We start from the raw sequence: 16,684 nt of genomic DNA on the forward strand, positions 1-16,684 counted from the left end.
TGTGAAATTTTGTAAGTAGATATAAATATACCTATGGTTAAACTACAATCTATTTAACTTGTAGTACGATGGTGCTAAACTTGGGCCGCCTTATTGAAGAACTTATCGCAATGACAATCTGGGTAAAGTATGTTGGGATAATGCCGGACAATTTTGGGACCAATTGAGAGAACTTGTGAAAAATGTTTTTTCGAGATCTCAGCACGTGACAGATTCTTGAAGTACGGAGTGAATCGTTAAATAATAACCGTAGATTCGGCCTGTATTTTGGTAATCTTCAATATAGAAGGGTTTTAGTTTTGTACCTGTGTAAAGATGAGACATACTTTTTTTTAGGGTAACGATTTGCCATCAAGGGAGAACATCGGATGGTGAAAAAAAGTTGCTTCTAATGGAAAGAGAATAAGGTATCACAAAGAAATAGGTCCGGTGTCTACCCTTTTGTATCCGATCTTAACCCTGATAAAAAAATTGGTAAAATTGTGGCTCTCAATCTTTGATACCTATGTCATAAGGCAATTTGATAAGTAAACAATGTGCTAAGAAACCTCTTATTGTAAGGTTTACCCGAACTAATAAAATAAGAAAAACCACTAAAATAATAGATAGGTTTCGAAGTTTTGACAATTTTAGATCTCGTGAACTGTAGAGGTTTAGTGAAAGTGTAAATGTATTGTTTATTGTATGGAATGTACTGGAAGATATTAAGTACTTAAGTAGGAGGGACAAAAATCAAAATAAAAAATAATCGTGCCCAGTCATTTTTAATGAAGGTCGCCAAAGAAATAAGGATCAAACTTAGAAATCAAACAGACTAAGTAGTTCTTTAAAAACGTCAAGGTCCCTGAGAGCCCATCTTGAAGTATGAAAAATAAGTAAAATTGCGATTTTGTTGGTTTAATTTTGCAAACAATCTTTTTTTTTAATAAAATGTAAGGATCGTATGTAAAGAGTAAAGTAAATATATAGAAAAAGAGAGCCCTCTTGAAGCATTTTAAGGAAACTAATTTCGAAGCCCTATCTCTATTTTGTATCCGAAACTAGCTATGTATGTATGCGTGCACATCTACATATGCATCCGTATGTGTAGATACTTTATTGCGAAAAATTGCTCATTTGCTATCTATTTTACTCGATTTTGTTATAAAATTCAACATGTATCATCATCCCTATACAATATAAATACTCTTTATTGCACACCTCAATAAAAGAAAACAATACAAAAGAAAACATATACATAAGCACAGGTAAACAACTTGCGGTCTTATCGCTAAAAAGCGATCTCTTCCAGGCATCCTTTGGGTTGCGGAAATTAAAAAAATTACATTGTCAGTAACCGTCGCGCTGGTAGTGGTACTGGATAAAAATAATGGTACGAAAGTGTGATCAAGAAAACAATAAATGTGATAATTAAGTAGGTCAGTAGGTAAATTGAAGAAAATTTGACAATTACTGATGTTTTTTAAATAGGTAAAGTTCGGATTGTTTCTTTCCGATCTTTACCTGAAAGGGTCAAGATCGGATATCGGTTAACAGCAGTGCTAGATCTGTTAACACAATTACAAAAACAAACACAGTTTCATCACAATACGCAAAATAAATTACAGGGCGTAGATCGGATAGAAGGAAGAATTCGCGAAATTTACCTTGCTCTCTGTGATTGCGCATAGCACAAGCCCGACTCCCTGAGAGACGCGGGAACACTGGCAGTCGTGGCGCAATTAAATGGCGTCTTACACAATGTTGCCAACATTAAAAAATAAAGCCAAATTAGGGAGAAATGAATGTCCTGCGTTCTTCACCCGCATCCGGTATTTACCCAACATACCTTAATCGTTGAACCGCCGCATTTCAAAAAGGCCCTTATTTTGATATGGGCTAGCCGTAATGTAATACGGCGGATTATACAATACGACTGCGATACTTATATATAAATCCCCTCGTCAATGTAATTTCATTAAATTTGCTATCTAGTGGCAAATATCAAAGTAGTTACTTATCTTTTACTTGTGACGCACAAGTGTGAGCAATGTAAAATACTATATTTCTAAAACTACGTAGTAAAAGAAAATGTGATTATTTAATTATAATACGAGAGGTGGTCAAATCGCAAAATGCTGTCGTTTTATTTAAAATAATGAAATAATTAGACCAGTTCCGAAAGTACCGGGAAATCCCGGTTCTTTAAAACAGTACCGGTTCTGCAATCCCTAATAAGGATGTTATGCCCATCACTATTCCTTCTGTGTACGTATATTTAGAAACTGTCTCCGCCTCCAATTCGTGCGATAAGGACAACTGCAGCTCGGACCGAAATTCACTCGCAAAAAACTCAAAAATCGAGGTTTCGCTCTCGACTGTTTCCTCCTCCAAAACGCAACCAATCATTATGAAATTTTGGAAATTGCTAGAAGAAGAAATAATCTATGCCGCTATGTTTTGATTTTTTGGATATTTGTTGTCATATTTGTATGCTGTGCCTTTTTTTACAGCCAATTCAATTGAGCCGTTTTTGCGATTTTCGAGGCGCTGTAAATTTCTTCAAAATAAAATAATCCAAAAAAGCAAAACATAGCGGCACAGATATTGATGATATTGATCTTATTTGAAAAAATCATTGCTCTAGGTTAAAAATCCAGGGAGGAAACAGTCGAGAGCGTTTGTATGGAAAAATCACCACTAGGAATTCCTCTTAAACGTCGGCGTTTAGTCAGCGCTATGGAAAATGGCGTCGCTGCGCAGTTGCGCCAACGTTGCGTCGAACTTCATACTAGAGAGCCTACCGCGAACCACGTTCGACGTGTTGCCTCTCTGTCGCACTTGTGAATTCGTACGTAAGTGTGACAGGGAGGCAACACGTCGAACGGTAGGCCCTCAGCACCCAGAGAGTTGACTAGAGGCCGACGCTCGGGAGACGCTAGTGTGGGGTGGTCCTGAGATGAAGTCTAAATTCGGAAAGAACTTTACTTGCTCATAGCTTGACGACCGATCTGGCCTAGTTGGTAGTAGGGTTCCCAACCGTACTATATTATTTAGTATTGTACTATATTTTGGCTCTCTGTACTATATACTGTTGAAAAAATATATAGTACGCTAAAATACTATATTTCCGACATCCTTCTAATTTGTTCAAGGTCGATTATCAATTTAATTCTAATCAAATAAAATTATTTCAAATATGAAGACAAAATGGCGTGAGGAATGCAACAGGGCTGACATAAATTTAATAAAAAGTGAGCTATTAAATTGTCATAAATATTCAGTATGAATTTACTGAATCGTCTCATTTTATTAAAAATTAGACATTACTAAAAAGTTTGGACTGCTAAAAATGGTAATTTTGTATTACACATATCCTGTACTTCAACTTTAATAAACTACATTTTTGTTATTATAAATTTGAATTTAGTTATTTGAATGAAAGTTAGACGTAATCAATTTTCTCCAGAACTAACTTCAAAACAAGTGGTGACAATTTCTCTAAAAATCGACTTAATTTCAACGTAATTTTGATACTTAAACAATCTACAACATTTGCTAAAACTGTTCGTATACATTATTTTGTATAATTTACTACCATAGTTTTTTGATGAATTTTTAAAAACTGTCCCGTCTCGTCGCATATTACCGGGGACGCTCGCTTGCGACCTCTTTATTAAAAGGCAAAATGAGAAGACGTGCTAATAGAAACCAATACTTGTTATTTAGATATTGCGTAACAAAAGGAGTACAATTTCAACGACTAAATCTATCAATTTTACATTTTTGCTCTAAAATCGTTACCATAACTAATCTTAACAGAGTGCTAGTAAGTATGATTAAACGTATTTACACTTACGTTAAGCATTCTATCTAAAAGTACTATATTTTTTTTGAAATGTACTATATTTTTAATGCCTTATTCTGGAAAATACTATATTCCACCAAAAAATAGTTGGCAACCCTAGTTGGTAGTGACCCTGCCTATGAAGCCGATGGTCCTGGGTTCGAATCCCGGTGAGGGCATTTATTTGTGTGATGAGCATAAATATTTGTTCCTAAGTCAGGAATGTTTTGTTTATGTTTTTGTATTTGTATATATTATATATATCGTTGTCTGAGTACCCACAACAAGCCTTCTTGAGCTTACCGTGGGACTATTTATTTATTTATAGCTTTTTAGCAGTTGTAAAGACCCTATGCGTAATAAAACGGATACACGGTCAGCAAGTTTTTTTATTTTACTTTTTTTTTTTTCCACACATACAAGCTCATTCAATTTGCGATGTCAGCTATAATAGCTATAAAATATAACTAGTAGTATAGAAGCATTAACCCACTTTCCCATAACAATATCTCGTCTTGACACTTCAGTATCTAATTTCACGTTAAGGGTCCGTAGGTTTGTGTTTTCCTCTTACTCTCACTGAGCACAAGCGTGAGCGAGATAGATGTGCTGTGCGTGCTCGGGGCCGCGGATATCATGTTTTTGAATTTTAATTTATTGTAAGTTTTACTAATTTGCAAGACCGAGTGATCCCAGAAGTGATCCGTGAACAAAGTTTTGTACGGAATGGAACACTAAAAAAGTAATCGATGAGTTCCCTCAAAAATAGAATTGTGCATTTTTAGAAACTATTTTCATATCTTGTTAGACATATGAAATTTTTCTATCGAGCGAGTGTCAAAAAATCAGGCTTCGAATATTGACTAAACCTACGGCACCTTAAATAATTGTTCGACCTTGCCAATCAGCACGTGTTTGAACGCTAGTATTGTATACAATACTAATGTTTATCATTGTCAATAGTGCTTGTATATATGTTGATGCACGTGGAACACGGATGTATTTATGACTTATTTGTGCAACGGCCAGTTCGCAAGGCGCTCAAGTTTCATAAGTTTTTCGATGAAGATTAGATAAATCCAGCGTAAGCATCGGTAATGGCTCCTCTACATGATGGCCCAGCGCAGGCCAGTCCAAGGGACGCATTTATGCGTTAGAGGGAGTAAGTGATATTGCTATCTCATTCCACCGCATAGCTGCGTCCCTTAGACTGGCCTACGCTGGGCCATCGTGTAGAGGAGCCCTTATGTACTTATGAGTTTTTCAGAATGTACGATATATCATTTGATACACTTTTCGGTGGAGGAAAACATTGTGAAAACTGGACTAATCCCAATAGGACCTAGTTTCCCCTCTAGGTTGGAAGGTCAGATGGCAGTTTCTTTTGTAACATTACTTAGTGTCTTTGGTCAGGTAGGGTAATAAGACACGGGTCAAAATAAGACAAAGTTTTTGACACTGAACAACTTATTCCATGCCATTTAAAAATAAGCCTTGTGTGTAGAGTTGTAGACTTCTTTTCAAATGGAATAGGAATGAAATATAGTAGTTGTTGAGTGTTAAAAACTTAGTCTTATTTTTACCCGTGTCTTATATTTACCCTACCTGACCCTGACGTCAATTGCTGTGAAGCTGTGGAGAAAAGCCGGGACGAACGCGAGGAATATATGATGATTGGAAAATTCTAGCGTCAATCATAAAACCTAATCATGGTATCTTATATTATACCTTTAAACGAGCAATCCATTTATATTTATATAATTATATTATATTTATATTAATATAATTGTGTTATATTTCGGGGATCTCGGGAAAGACTCGATGAAATTTGCTATATGGGGGTTTTCGGGGGAGAAAAATCGATCTAGGGAAGGTTTTCTCTCTGGGAAACGCGTATTTTTTATATTTTTTCATCATGTTCTCGCACAGCTAACTGTGGAATGAACTGTCGATCTTTAAACCTTCAAGAGAAGAGGGTGTACTCCCATCTTAAATTCCGGCAACGCACTTATAACCCCTCTGGTGTTGCGGGTGTCTATGGGCTATGGTAACCACTTATCATCAGGCTATTCGTCTGCTCGTTTGCCTCCTATACCACAAAAAAAAAACAATAAATGGGCAGGTTTGGATTGACGCTGGACTTATGTCTAGCTTATGCTTTCCCTAAAAATCTAGGGTAAGAATTTTCAGTCAACCTGTCATTGCTTATATATACATATATATATATAGTCCTCCTCATCGTTTGACGTGACGGCGACCCTAAATAAACATTACAGGCGTTGTCTAGCGTGAGCCCTAATGTGACTGGCCAGGCCGAACTTGCTCTTAGATACTCTATTGCACGCATGACAATAAAGTTGGCCAGCTGCGTTGAACGTGTACACGTAGGAGGGCTTAGGTCTTTTCGTAACTGGCGTTTGATTTCTAGGCTAGTGAGGCGTTAACTTCAAATGTTTTGCTTTTAATGACGGATCAAAGAGACGCCGGTCAATAAACGGGACGGGACGGTAGAATCACTGCGCAATCGTGCCGAATCGCCAAAATTTATCGGGTGCTGTCCCGGTTTCCTTACCAAAATGTTATCGGTTGCTGCCCTGGTTTACTTGCCAAACTTTGATCGGTTGGTGCCATTATGCCCTCTTTAACCTTAGCGTCGTTTAATATTAAGCATACAGTTTAACATCTTTATCATATTTATTAGCGATACCTCACCAGCCTATAAACAGTAAATTTGAGAATTTGTCGATCTCTTGATATGTAATTATGTATTACGATTACCCATCCAAGACACATGTCCGGCGCCGTGCCAAGTGTAAAATTGCCATTGCAGTCTAAACTCAGGCAATCAGTGCAATCGTGATACAAGAGAAGTACGGTCAAGTTCACAAACATCGTTCAAGCCAAAGGACCAAAAATATATTTTGTATGTGGGGTCGCAGTTCTAATTAACCTAACCTAACTCACTTTTTGCTAGATATGTCACATGTCACAGTATGAATCTAACCTAAACCACTTTTTCTGGGCGATTGAGAACTACGTATAATAATATATATAGTAGTATAGTTAGTACAAATATGTTTTAGGGTAGGTATGTAATAATTATGGCAGTGTATATTAGTGGAAGTTTAAATATAACCATTATACCAAGAATAACATCATGTATGTCGTCGATTAGGTGATATATTAGTATGCTCTATGCCCTTTATTACGTTATTCCAAATGACGATATATCAAACTATAATATACGAAGAGTAATTATAAAAAATATAGTGCACCCATAACTACATTCTGAATTCTGACTAGTTTTCAGTGTTTGAAATTTTTATAACAAATAAAATGGAGCAAGTAATGTTTTGTATGTAAAACAACCATTGGTTCCCACCAATTGGCGGGGCTTATTGGCGGTGGGTTTGATGTGTATCTGAAACATTTTATACTCGTTTTCTGAAGTCTGCTAAAAGGTAGGTTTTTAGTTTTACCGGCAACCCTCGTCACTTATTCAGGTGCCCATTAAGAAAATTGTCTTAGCCGTCTTCATTAATCAAGTCTCTTTGATCTTGGAAAAAGGCAACAAAATACAATCCGACCTGACGTTACTCAAATAAATACAAAGAGGAGAAATGTCTTTAATTTTTATTCGTCGTGGTATTCGCTTTTAAGAAAATTTATGTTTGATAAATGATAATTTGTCCAAGGCAAATGGTTTAATAGAAATAAATAATTCTTTCTAATTTTACATTTCATCGCCTCAAATTTTCCCTTAGCCATTATTAGCTGCACTCGCTTAAAATATATAATTATGTAAATATGTAATCAAAAAATTAAAGAACGATGAATCTAACCTAACTATAAAAGAGATGTGGGTAACCACTTTAATTATTTACGTATAGACTATACTCTGCCGAACGGCACGCCGCACAAGCCAGCTAAGGTGATTTTTCTCTTTTGCTCTCACTTAGACGTAATTAGAGTGACAGAGAAAAATGCCCGCAATTGACGAACTTCGATTTTCGCGGTTATAGCCCTGGCCCCGCTCAAACAGTATCACCAGGCTAGGGGTCGTGGGGTTGGGTAACGATCGGTAGCGAAGAGCTGCCCATCTACAGCTGCAAGGTCGTCCCCAAAACGACGACGATTGACTTCCCCACATCGGTAGGGAGCGACGACTGGCCTACCACAGCCGTCACAGCCTAAAGGCGGCACCGGCCTCTCATACCTCCCTCCAGGGAGGTATCGAACGACATCCATCCATCGACTACTCTACTCACCTACTTACCGACCGGTCTGGCCTAGTGGGTAGTGACCCTGTCTATGAAGCCGATGTTCCCGGGTTCGAATCCCGGTAAGGGCAATTATTTGTGCGATGAACACAGATATTTGTTTCTGAGTTAGACAACATTTTAAAGAAGTGTCTTAAATGTTTGATATTTACATTTGGGAGATAACCAGAAATTTCATAATAATGTAGAGAATTTCGTAAAAAAATGCCTAAAGAAAAACCTACTACAAATGAAATTCTCGAGGTAATTTCTAAATTCATTCAAATTAGATAATGGCCGAAATTTAATTTTGTCGTTATTGACGTTCCTCCTAAAATTCGTAAATCAACAATCTTACTTGTGAAGTTTACAGTTTTCAGTCATCGAATATTGGAACCAGGTGCAAAGTATTTCCGACCGCTTTTAGTGTATTTCTTGAATAATTACGAACCTAAGCTAATAACAATGTTGAACAGCAATTAGGAGACTCCCGAAGTTGTGATTAAATTGAGTATAATCGAATAATTAGCACGCGGGTCTCTTATTCGCAGTATGCGTACTGTAAAATGGTCCTACTTTATTCCAATATATGCTGAAAATTAAGGAATTTATGAATTTGTTTACTTAGGGACACAAAGTTACATAACAGCGTGTATTTTTGATACGACCGCATAATCAAAGCGTAGTTAGTTTAGGCTTTAATAAACACACTTTCATAGGTTTTATAAAAAAACCGTCGATTTTTATTTTTCCATATAAAATAATTCAGCAAGCATTGTATCCCTAGATCCCTACTTTGTTTTAACTCAAAACGTCGCTTTTAATTAAAAAAAAAATATACTTCGTCGGTGGCAAACAAGCATACGGCCCGCCTGATGGTAAGCAGTCTCCGTAGCCTATGTACGCCTGCAACTCCAGAGGAGTTACATGCGCGTTGCCGACCCTAAACCCGCCCCCCCCTCGTTGAGCTCACGCGACGCGAGTTAATGCGACGTCACACCTATAATAAGTGACCATGATGTACGAAATACATTGTCGTTCGAAAAAAAAAATGTTCTGGTAATAGACTATATTAAAAAATCTTTCAGAATTGAAACCTACGTCTAGTTTAAGTTTGCGGTTATATCAAAAATACACACTGTGTATACGTTTACTTATATATAAATAGTAAAGAAATATAATATTTGAATATATTTAACGATTTTAAAATTTTTTAGCTTAATTACCCATCGGTAAGATAGAGAAGCTAGAAATGTTCTTATATTGTAACTATAAGACAAGATAAAGTAAAACGTTGAATGAGCTTTGAAGGATGTTACTACGAGTATAAAGGACTCATACCTAATGCTTAGCTTTAACATGTAACCCGACACTAGGTAATAAGAAACTATAACATTATCCATGAAATTAAGTTTAACACGACCTAATTTAGTCTACGTTTCTGTGTGTCACACGTAAAAAATATATTATAAGGACCTCCGCTAGCTGACGCGGACGCCCGCCGCGTGCGCACGCTCGCGTGTCGCTCCTAGGCCAAATCCGTCGCACGCGCCCGCGCCAGTTAGCGCTGTTCATACAATTTCTTATTAGACGGTCCGTTCCGGTCCAATCCGCGTCAGCTAGCGGAGGCCCTAAAACAGGTCAAATGAAGGTTTTTAATTAGCCAGTGGGCCGCAGGTTGATTAAAGCAAGGACGCAAAAGCTAAACACGAAGAATTTCGTACGTTGACCCGGCATTTTCTATCCTTTTCGCACACACTATACGAAATCCGGTTACATTTCGGTAAGACCGTATGTATGCAATTACCTACTTAAAAAGTTAAGCCCTTGGTTGAATGAGAGACCAGGTTAAAATTAGTGAAAATACGAGTACAACCCTTGTTACAATAATATTCTGTACTAGATAGTAAGACTATAGACAAATACATAGAAAACACCCATGACTCACGAAAAAATATCTGTGTTCATCGCACAAATAAATGCCCTTACCGAGATTCGAACCCGAGCGATAATAACTACCCACTAGGCCAGACCGGTATTAGTCAAATAAATAAATATACGTATAATAAATACAGGTATAATAAATATCCTTATGTCCTTACGTTTGTGACTGGGACCGCCCACATTATCCCTTAAACCCTCCGGCCATGGTAAACACAAACACTTACCGAAATGTTGTACAGTTGGCACCAATTCTCGCAGCCTAAGTAGGTAATTTTATTTTCATCACATTTGCTCGTAAACGGTGCTATTGTATGCCAGCATACTGAGATGGGATGAGCTATTACTTAACCTGTCAAAAATTAAAATATAGCGGACGAATGTTTAAAATGTGACAGTATTTAAGAATTATTTCGCTTAAAATTTAGTTTTTACACTCTGCACTCTCAAGTGTGATGAGAAGCGCTGGTGGCCTAGCGGTAAGAGCGTGCGACATGCAATCCGGAGGTCGCGGGTTCAAACCCCGGCTCGTACCAATGAGTTTTTCGGAACTTATGTACGAAATATCATTTGATATTTACGAGGCGCTTTTCGGTGAAGGAAAACATCGTGAGGAACCCGGACTAATCCCACAATAAGGCCCAGTTTATCCTCTGGGTTGGAAGATCAGATAGCAGTCGCTTTCGTAAAAACTAGTGCCTACGCCAATTCTTTGGATTATTTGCCAAGCGGACCCCTGGCTCCCATGAGCCGTGGCAAAATGCCAGGACAACGCGAGGAAGATTATGATAACTGGTACATTGTTAGTGCTACGGGCGGTACAAGAATTACGAACTCGTGTTAATTAAAGCCCTTCGACTTCGGACTTAATTAACACTTGTTCGTAAATTCTTGTTTACCGCCCTTAATAGACAATGTACTATTAACCTCATGCGTACTTATATCTTGAAGTTAACTATGTAATGTACCCCATACACACTACGGGTTAGTAGGTCTATGTCCTATGGGTAAGCACAAATGTAGGCACAAGGTATTTAACCTTACCAACCAGTAAAAATATTTTAACGAATTGCATTAATAAACCCACGTATAAGTTGTATCAGAATCACATAAAAATAAAGCAGAGGTATGAGTGTAAGCAAGCGTATTTCGTGACTATCTGCCAGATAAATTGGTTTGAACGAAACTCTTAACTCTTTATAATAAAACTCATGTAAACGGATTATATTGCGTGTATAGAATTTTAAATATGTACATTCCGCTGTTTTCGATATAATTAGTTTACTCATTTTTATGTCATGAGTAACTATCGCGGTTATCGAACTCAAACTCTATAACTTTTTCTTTCATTCCAAACACAAACTGCGTTGAGTGTATGCCATTACCAGTTGCAATACTCGTAGTACAATAAGCTGCGTCTTACAAAATTGAACAATGCAGTTGTAATTATAATTATGTACGACAGATACTTCTGAAGGGTTATTCATCTGATAAAATTGTTGCTGACTGTACCTTCAATAACAAAGTAACTACTAGAAATCTACACGACCCCATCAAATCAGCGGTGTTTGTCCACCGACGCGATTATATTGGATTAAGGCCAGATAGCCTACGCCAACATCGAAAAATCGAAAATCATTATATGCCTCTCTATCCCTCTTGCCTACTCGACGGACAGAGAGGCAATTGACGTTTTTCGATGTTGGCGGTAGGATTTGAAATGATTGTTTACAGCATCACTCAGCAACAGTCCATGCTTCTGACTTAATGGAATGGTCAACTGGCCTTCAGACCGAATGGGTTGAATTCAAACTTTATGAGACTGTCTAACCTTATAGCAATGTTTAAGTTTCGATCTACATTAAGATCGATTACCTACTTATTCACACATCCTCATCAAATCAGGAGCGGTGTTTGTCCATCGACGCGATTGTATTGGAGTGGGTCTGAACTGAAGTGATTGTTTACGGCGGCGCCCATCAACGGACCATTCCACGTTTTGACTTAATGGAATGGTTAGCTGGCCTTCGGACCCAATGGGTTGAAATCAAACTTAATGTAATTGTATAACCTTATAGCAATATTTAAATGTCGATTTACGTTAACCGATTAGGAACTTATCCAAATATCCACACATCCTCATCAATTCAGTAGCGGTGTTTGCTCATAGACGCGATTGCATTGGATTGAGGCCTAAAGTCATTGTTTACGGCAGCGCCCATCAACTGACCATTTCACGTTTTTGACTTAATATGATCAGGATGGTCAACTGGCCTTTGGGCCGAATGGGTTGAAATCAAACTTAATGTTACTATATAATCTTTTAGCAATATTTAAATGCCGATCTACGTTAACCGATTAGCTACTCATCCACACATCCCCATCAAATCAGGAGCGGTGTTTTTTTTTTATACTACGTCGGTGGCAAACAAGCATACGGCCCGGTGTTTGTCCATCGACGCGATTGTATTTGGGTCTGAACTGAAGTGATTGTTTACGGCGGCGCCCATCGACGAGCCATATCATGCCGCTTCTGACTTAATGGGAATAATGGGATTATCAACTGGCCTTGGGACCGAATGGATTGAGTTGAAACTTTATACGACTGTATACAGCTTACTATAGCATGAGATTAAACTAATTTAATGGTTTAACTCAGTCATTTAAAAATCTTCTCTATTTAAAAATCAACTTCACAATCCTCAAATTTAAATATCAGTGTATCATAGCTTATGGCATTCGTCGAATCTAGTTTTTTTTTATACTACGTCGGTGGCAAACAAGCTTACGGCCCGCCTGATGGTAAGCAGTATCCGTAGCCTATGTACGCCTGCAACTCCAGAGGAGTTAGTTTCCAAGTAAAAAGGCCAAATAAGTATATATGTATAGACATAATAAATAATAAGAAGAAATATGTTCCTAATAAATGCGTATAAGCAGTTTCTACATAATTGGAAATTGTTCCACGATTTGTTCAACATTATTTTTCTGTGTAATCGCTTCGTATTCAAACACAAGAGGCGTATTTGTACTTGTAAGGCGAACGCTAAATAAGAAATATATTGCCCGAGGGCGTTTTTAATGGTGAATAAAAGGAAATATAATATTCTGCGTAACTATATAAGAGCTGGGCTCACAACATAATAGGATAGCATTGATGTTATTGCGAATATAACAGCTGGGCCGGCAATATAATAGTAAATAGCATTGATGTCACTGGGTGAGGCGTAGGTGTCCTTAGATACCATTCTTTCCACTACCATTCTAATCCACTAGAGAAATCTACTGATTAGGTATATTATTTTATTCATTCTAAATTTCACGATTTGCGCAATTTATTTGAAGAAATTGGGACTTTTTGCCTGTTTACACTCTCCGTTTATTTATCCTTAATATCCCGATTTCTACTAATATTATAAATGCTACAGTAATTCTGTCTGTTTGCTTAAGATGAAATTTGGTATGGGGATAGTTTAAAATCCGTATAAAACGTTCAGTTGTCAATCAATATAGCAAATTACGAGCCGTTTTGTGTTGACACAAATTAAAATATTATTATAAATAATATTTTACACAATTTCCTGTGTTATCTGTAAAAAAGAATGCACGAGTAAGCATTTTCTTAGCAATTATTCGTAAGCGTGTAAGAAAAGCAGTCATCGTTTTATCGCAGCACGCGCTCGGCTCTCGCGGACTGTTGCTAACCGCATCACGCACGGGTTTAGAGAAACGTTTAAGCATATTTACGACTGTAGTAACGATAACCGGGTATCGTTAACGTTTTTAATATTTTTATTTTACAATAAAACTTTAGATCCGCTTTCTATTTCAATTATACGGCCTGTTCGAACGTACACGGACATAAGACTGATATTTAGGGATAAGTTCGCCTTTGTAATTTTTTTTTTGTTTTGTTTTGTTTGTTTTAAGATAAAGTGACATACATACATATTTGAATCATATTATTTAGTAATAACTAGTGCATCTCGCCCACGCCAATAGATGTAGGTCGCTATCAGATATATCGAAGCTGTCAAGGTGCTCTAAAATAACTGAACACGCACTCTAGCGCCTTGACAATAGAGACGTGTACAGATATTTGTGAGCACCTTGGCCGCCCTGATGTTACTGATGGCGACTGTACGGGCAAGTACGAGCGAAATGAACGATATTTGGATGACATTAGTAAGATGTCCGTCTGATATCAGTGGACGTTTGAATTGGCCTCTAAGTTCTCTGCTTCTCTTTTTAGCCCCCGACCCAAAAGGAGGAGGGTTTTAAAAGTTTGTCCGCTATATGTGTGTGTCTGTTGTGGTATCTTAGCTCTTGAACGGGTAAACCGATGTGGATGCGGTGTTTTGTTATATGAAAGCAAGTTTTCTATGCGTATTAACTAGATACGTTAATTCTTGAGATTAGTTGTCAAGCGGGCCCCATGCTCCCATAAGCTTTAATGTTACCAAGACTGATAAAAAGTGTAACGCCTAATGTACAGGCTTTGAAAGCCTATATTCAAAATAGAGTGTTAAGTGTGTGTCGTGAACTTTGCGTAAACCAATCGGCAGGCGTTTATAGTACATGGAACAATTTTAATTGTCATCGCTCACTTCAAATACGAGCTCTGTACAAGTAACACCTTTTTTTATTAAATTAATTTTGCATATATATGGGCATTTGATTTACACCATCATATCCTCTAAAGATATGACATGGTGGCCCATGAGGGGATGTTACTGTCAAGCTATTATGTGCCAAATCCAAAATAGCTCCCCTTAAATTCACCAGCATTCCGAGACTTGAATTATGCGCTGCGCTGGTCGCTGCCAAGCTCACGCAGTCCGTGTTAGAGTCCCTCAGATATAAGCCAGATAGAATAGTGCACTGGTGTGACTCGAGCGTAGTCTTAGATAATGTACAAATGGGACGGGGATGGACGGTGGAGAAGACTATTGTGTCGCTCGGTGCAGCCGTGCTCGCGGCATGGACCCATGCGGCATTCACTTTCAACATGACCTTGCCTCAGACAATTTGTGCACAATTTATATTTTGTCACATCCATCATTCGCTCGTCAACTCCCTTCGCCTTAAAAGTAGGACAATCATAAATCCTATGACGCTCATTGCAAATAACACATGCAAATATGTTTTGCTTTTTATTGCTATAATTATTGGTTGAGCTTGCAAATGATTTGACGTAATTATTTTGAACTGGTCTTTGACCGTAATTATTGTTCGGTGCAGAACGTGAAGGAACGCTAGGTGGCTTTGACACACTAACAACATCTGATTTATTGTTACGATTTAACGATTCGAGTACATCAGCGCGATCGATCATGAACTTATAAAATTGTTCTAAAGTGGGTACATCACTGTCCAAATTATTACGGTATTCTTCCCATTTTAGCAAAGTATTACTGTCTAACTTAGAGGATAACATAAATATTATCAATACGTCCCACTTGTCTGTGGGCTGGCCTAGGCTGGTTAAGGCGCGCAAGTTTTTGGTCACGTGATCAACCAAAAATCGCAAAGACCGCTCTGATTCCCGTGGAAGCTGTTTAATATTGAATAATGAATTTAAGTGATGATTAATTAATATTCTTTTGTTATCATACCGATTGCAAATCATTTTCCACGCTTCACTGTAGTTATTTGTTGACACTTCCAAATTTGAAATGATCCTAGCCGCGTCACCCTGTAGGTATGACACGAGATAATGGAATTTATGTATGTCTGAAATACGCTCATTTTTGTGTATTAAATTTTCAAAAGTATCGCGGAATTCCAACCAACGAAAATATGCGCCATCAAATTTGGCAATCTGTATTTGAGGTAATTTTAACCCTATTTCGTAAGGATGAGCGAGGTCATTTATACAACATGACGTATTATGAGCGGAATTGCGCCTTTTCTCGCAATCAAATTTTTTAGAAAATCTTTCGACTAAAGTTTTTGCCGTAGCAATATTTACTATTATTTCGTGCTCCATGAGGTCACGCTCTTCAATTTCAGTCGAAATATTTTCAAAATTTAAGACCTCTATTTCACTTTGCAATTCATCAACCTTGACGGACAAAGCCTCAAACTTTGCGAGTTTTAAATTTAACTCGGTTAATTGAACATTATCCAACTCCGTCTTTGCTGCAATACTATCTAAATATTTTCCAAATTTAGTAATTTGTCCTTTGGCGGAAGCCCTTTTTTTAGATAATTGAAGCAACATTAACTTATCTGCCTTTTCAGTTTCGTTCGACATTTTTGTTAGTGACTGTACTTAGTTATTGAATTTAGATAGTAATGCAATAAAAAAATGATAAAATGGCTCACGTTCCTCGTTCTGGTGGTACTTGCCGATGACAGGGAAACCGGCTGCGCACGCTCAGCAGACTCCTCCCGGCCGATGCCGAGCCACGGAGTTTATTTCCAAACGATGCCAGCGGCGCACGGCGATTAGAAATAATATTGCCCTGGAATAGTCGGCAAATAATGCTAAATATATGTATTGTAAGAAAAGATAAGGAAAACGGAACTTAAATTAAATTGAACTCGATACGTAAAATATTTTAACTTTCACTTTAATTATACTAATGAAAATGTTCAAAACTTGTAAATGTAATGATATTTATTAAAATTTATTGTTAACTTTGTAATATTGAAA

The 16,684-nt window shown here is 37.5% G+C and overlaps 1 protein-coding gene across 1 annotated transcript in view; it reads left to right on the top strand.

Moving 5' to 3' along the window:
• Positions 1 to 16,684, top strand: part of LOC133524466 (GATOR complex protein NPRL2-like) — a 113,619-nt gene that overhangs the window by 76,138 nt on the left and 20,797 nt on the right. The gene's annotated exons all lie outside the window — the stretch shown is intronic.

Source organism: Cydia pomonella, chromosome 13, assembly GCF_033807575.1.
Source record: "Cydia pomonella isolate Wapato2018A chromosome 13, ilCydPomo1, whole genome shotgun sequence".
Taxonomy (NCBI): Eukaryota; Metazoa; Arthropoda; class Insecta; order Lepidoptera; family Tortricidae; genus Cydia; species Cydia pomonella.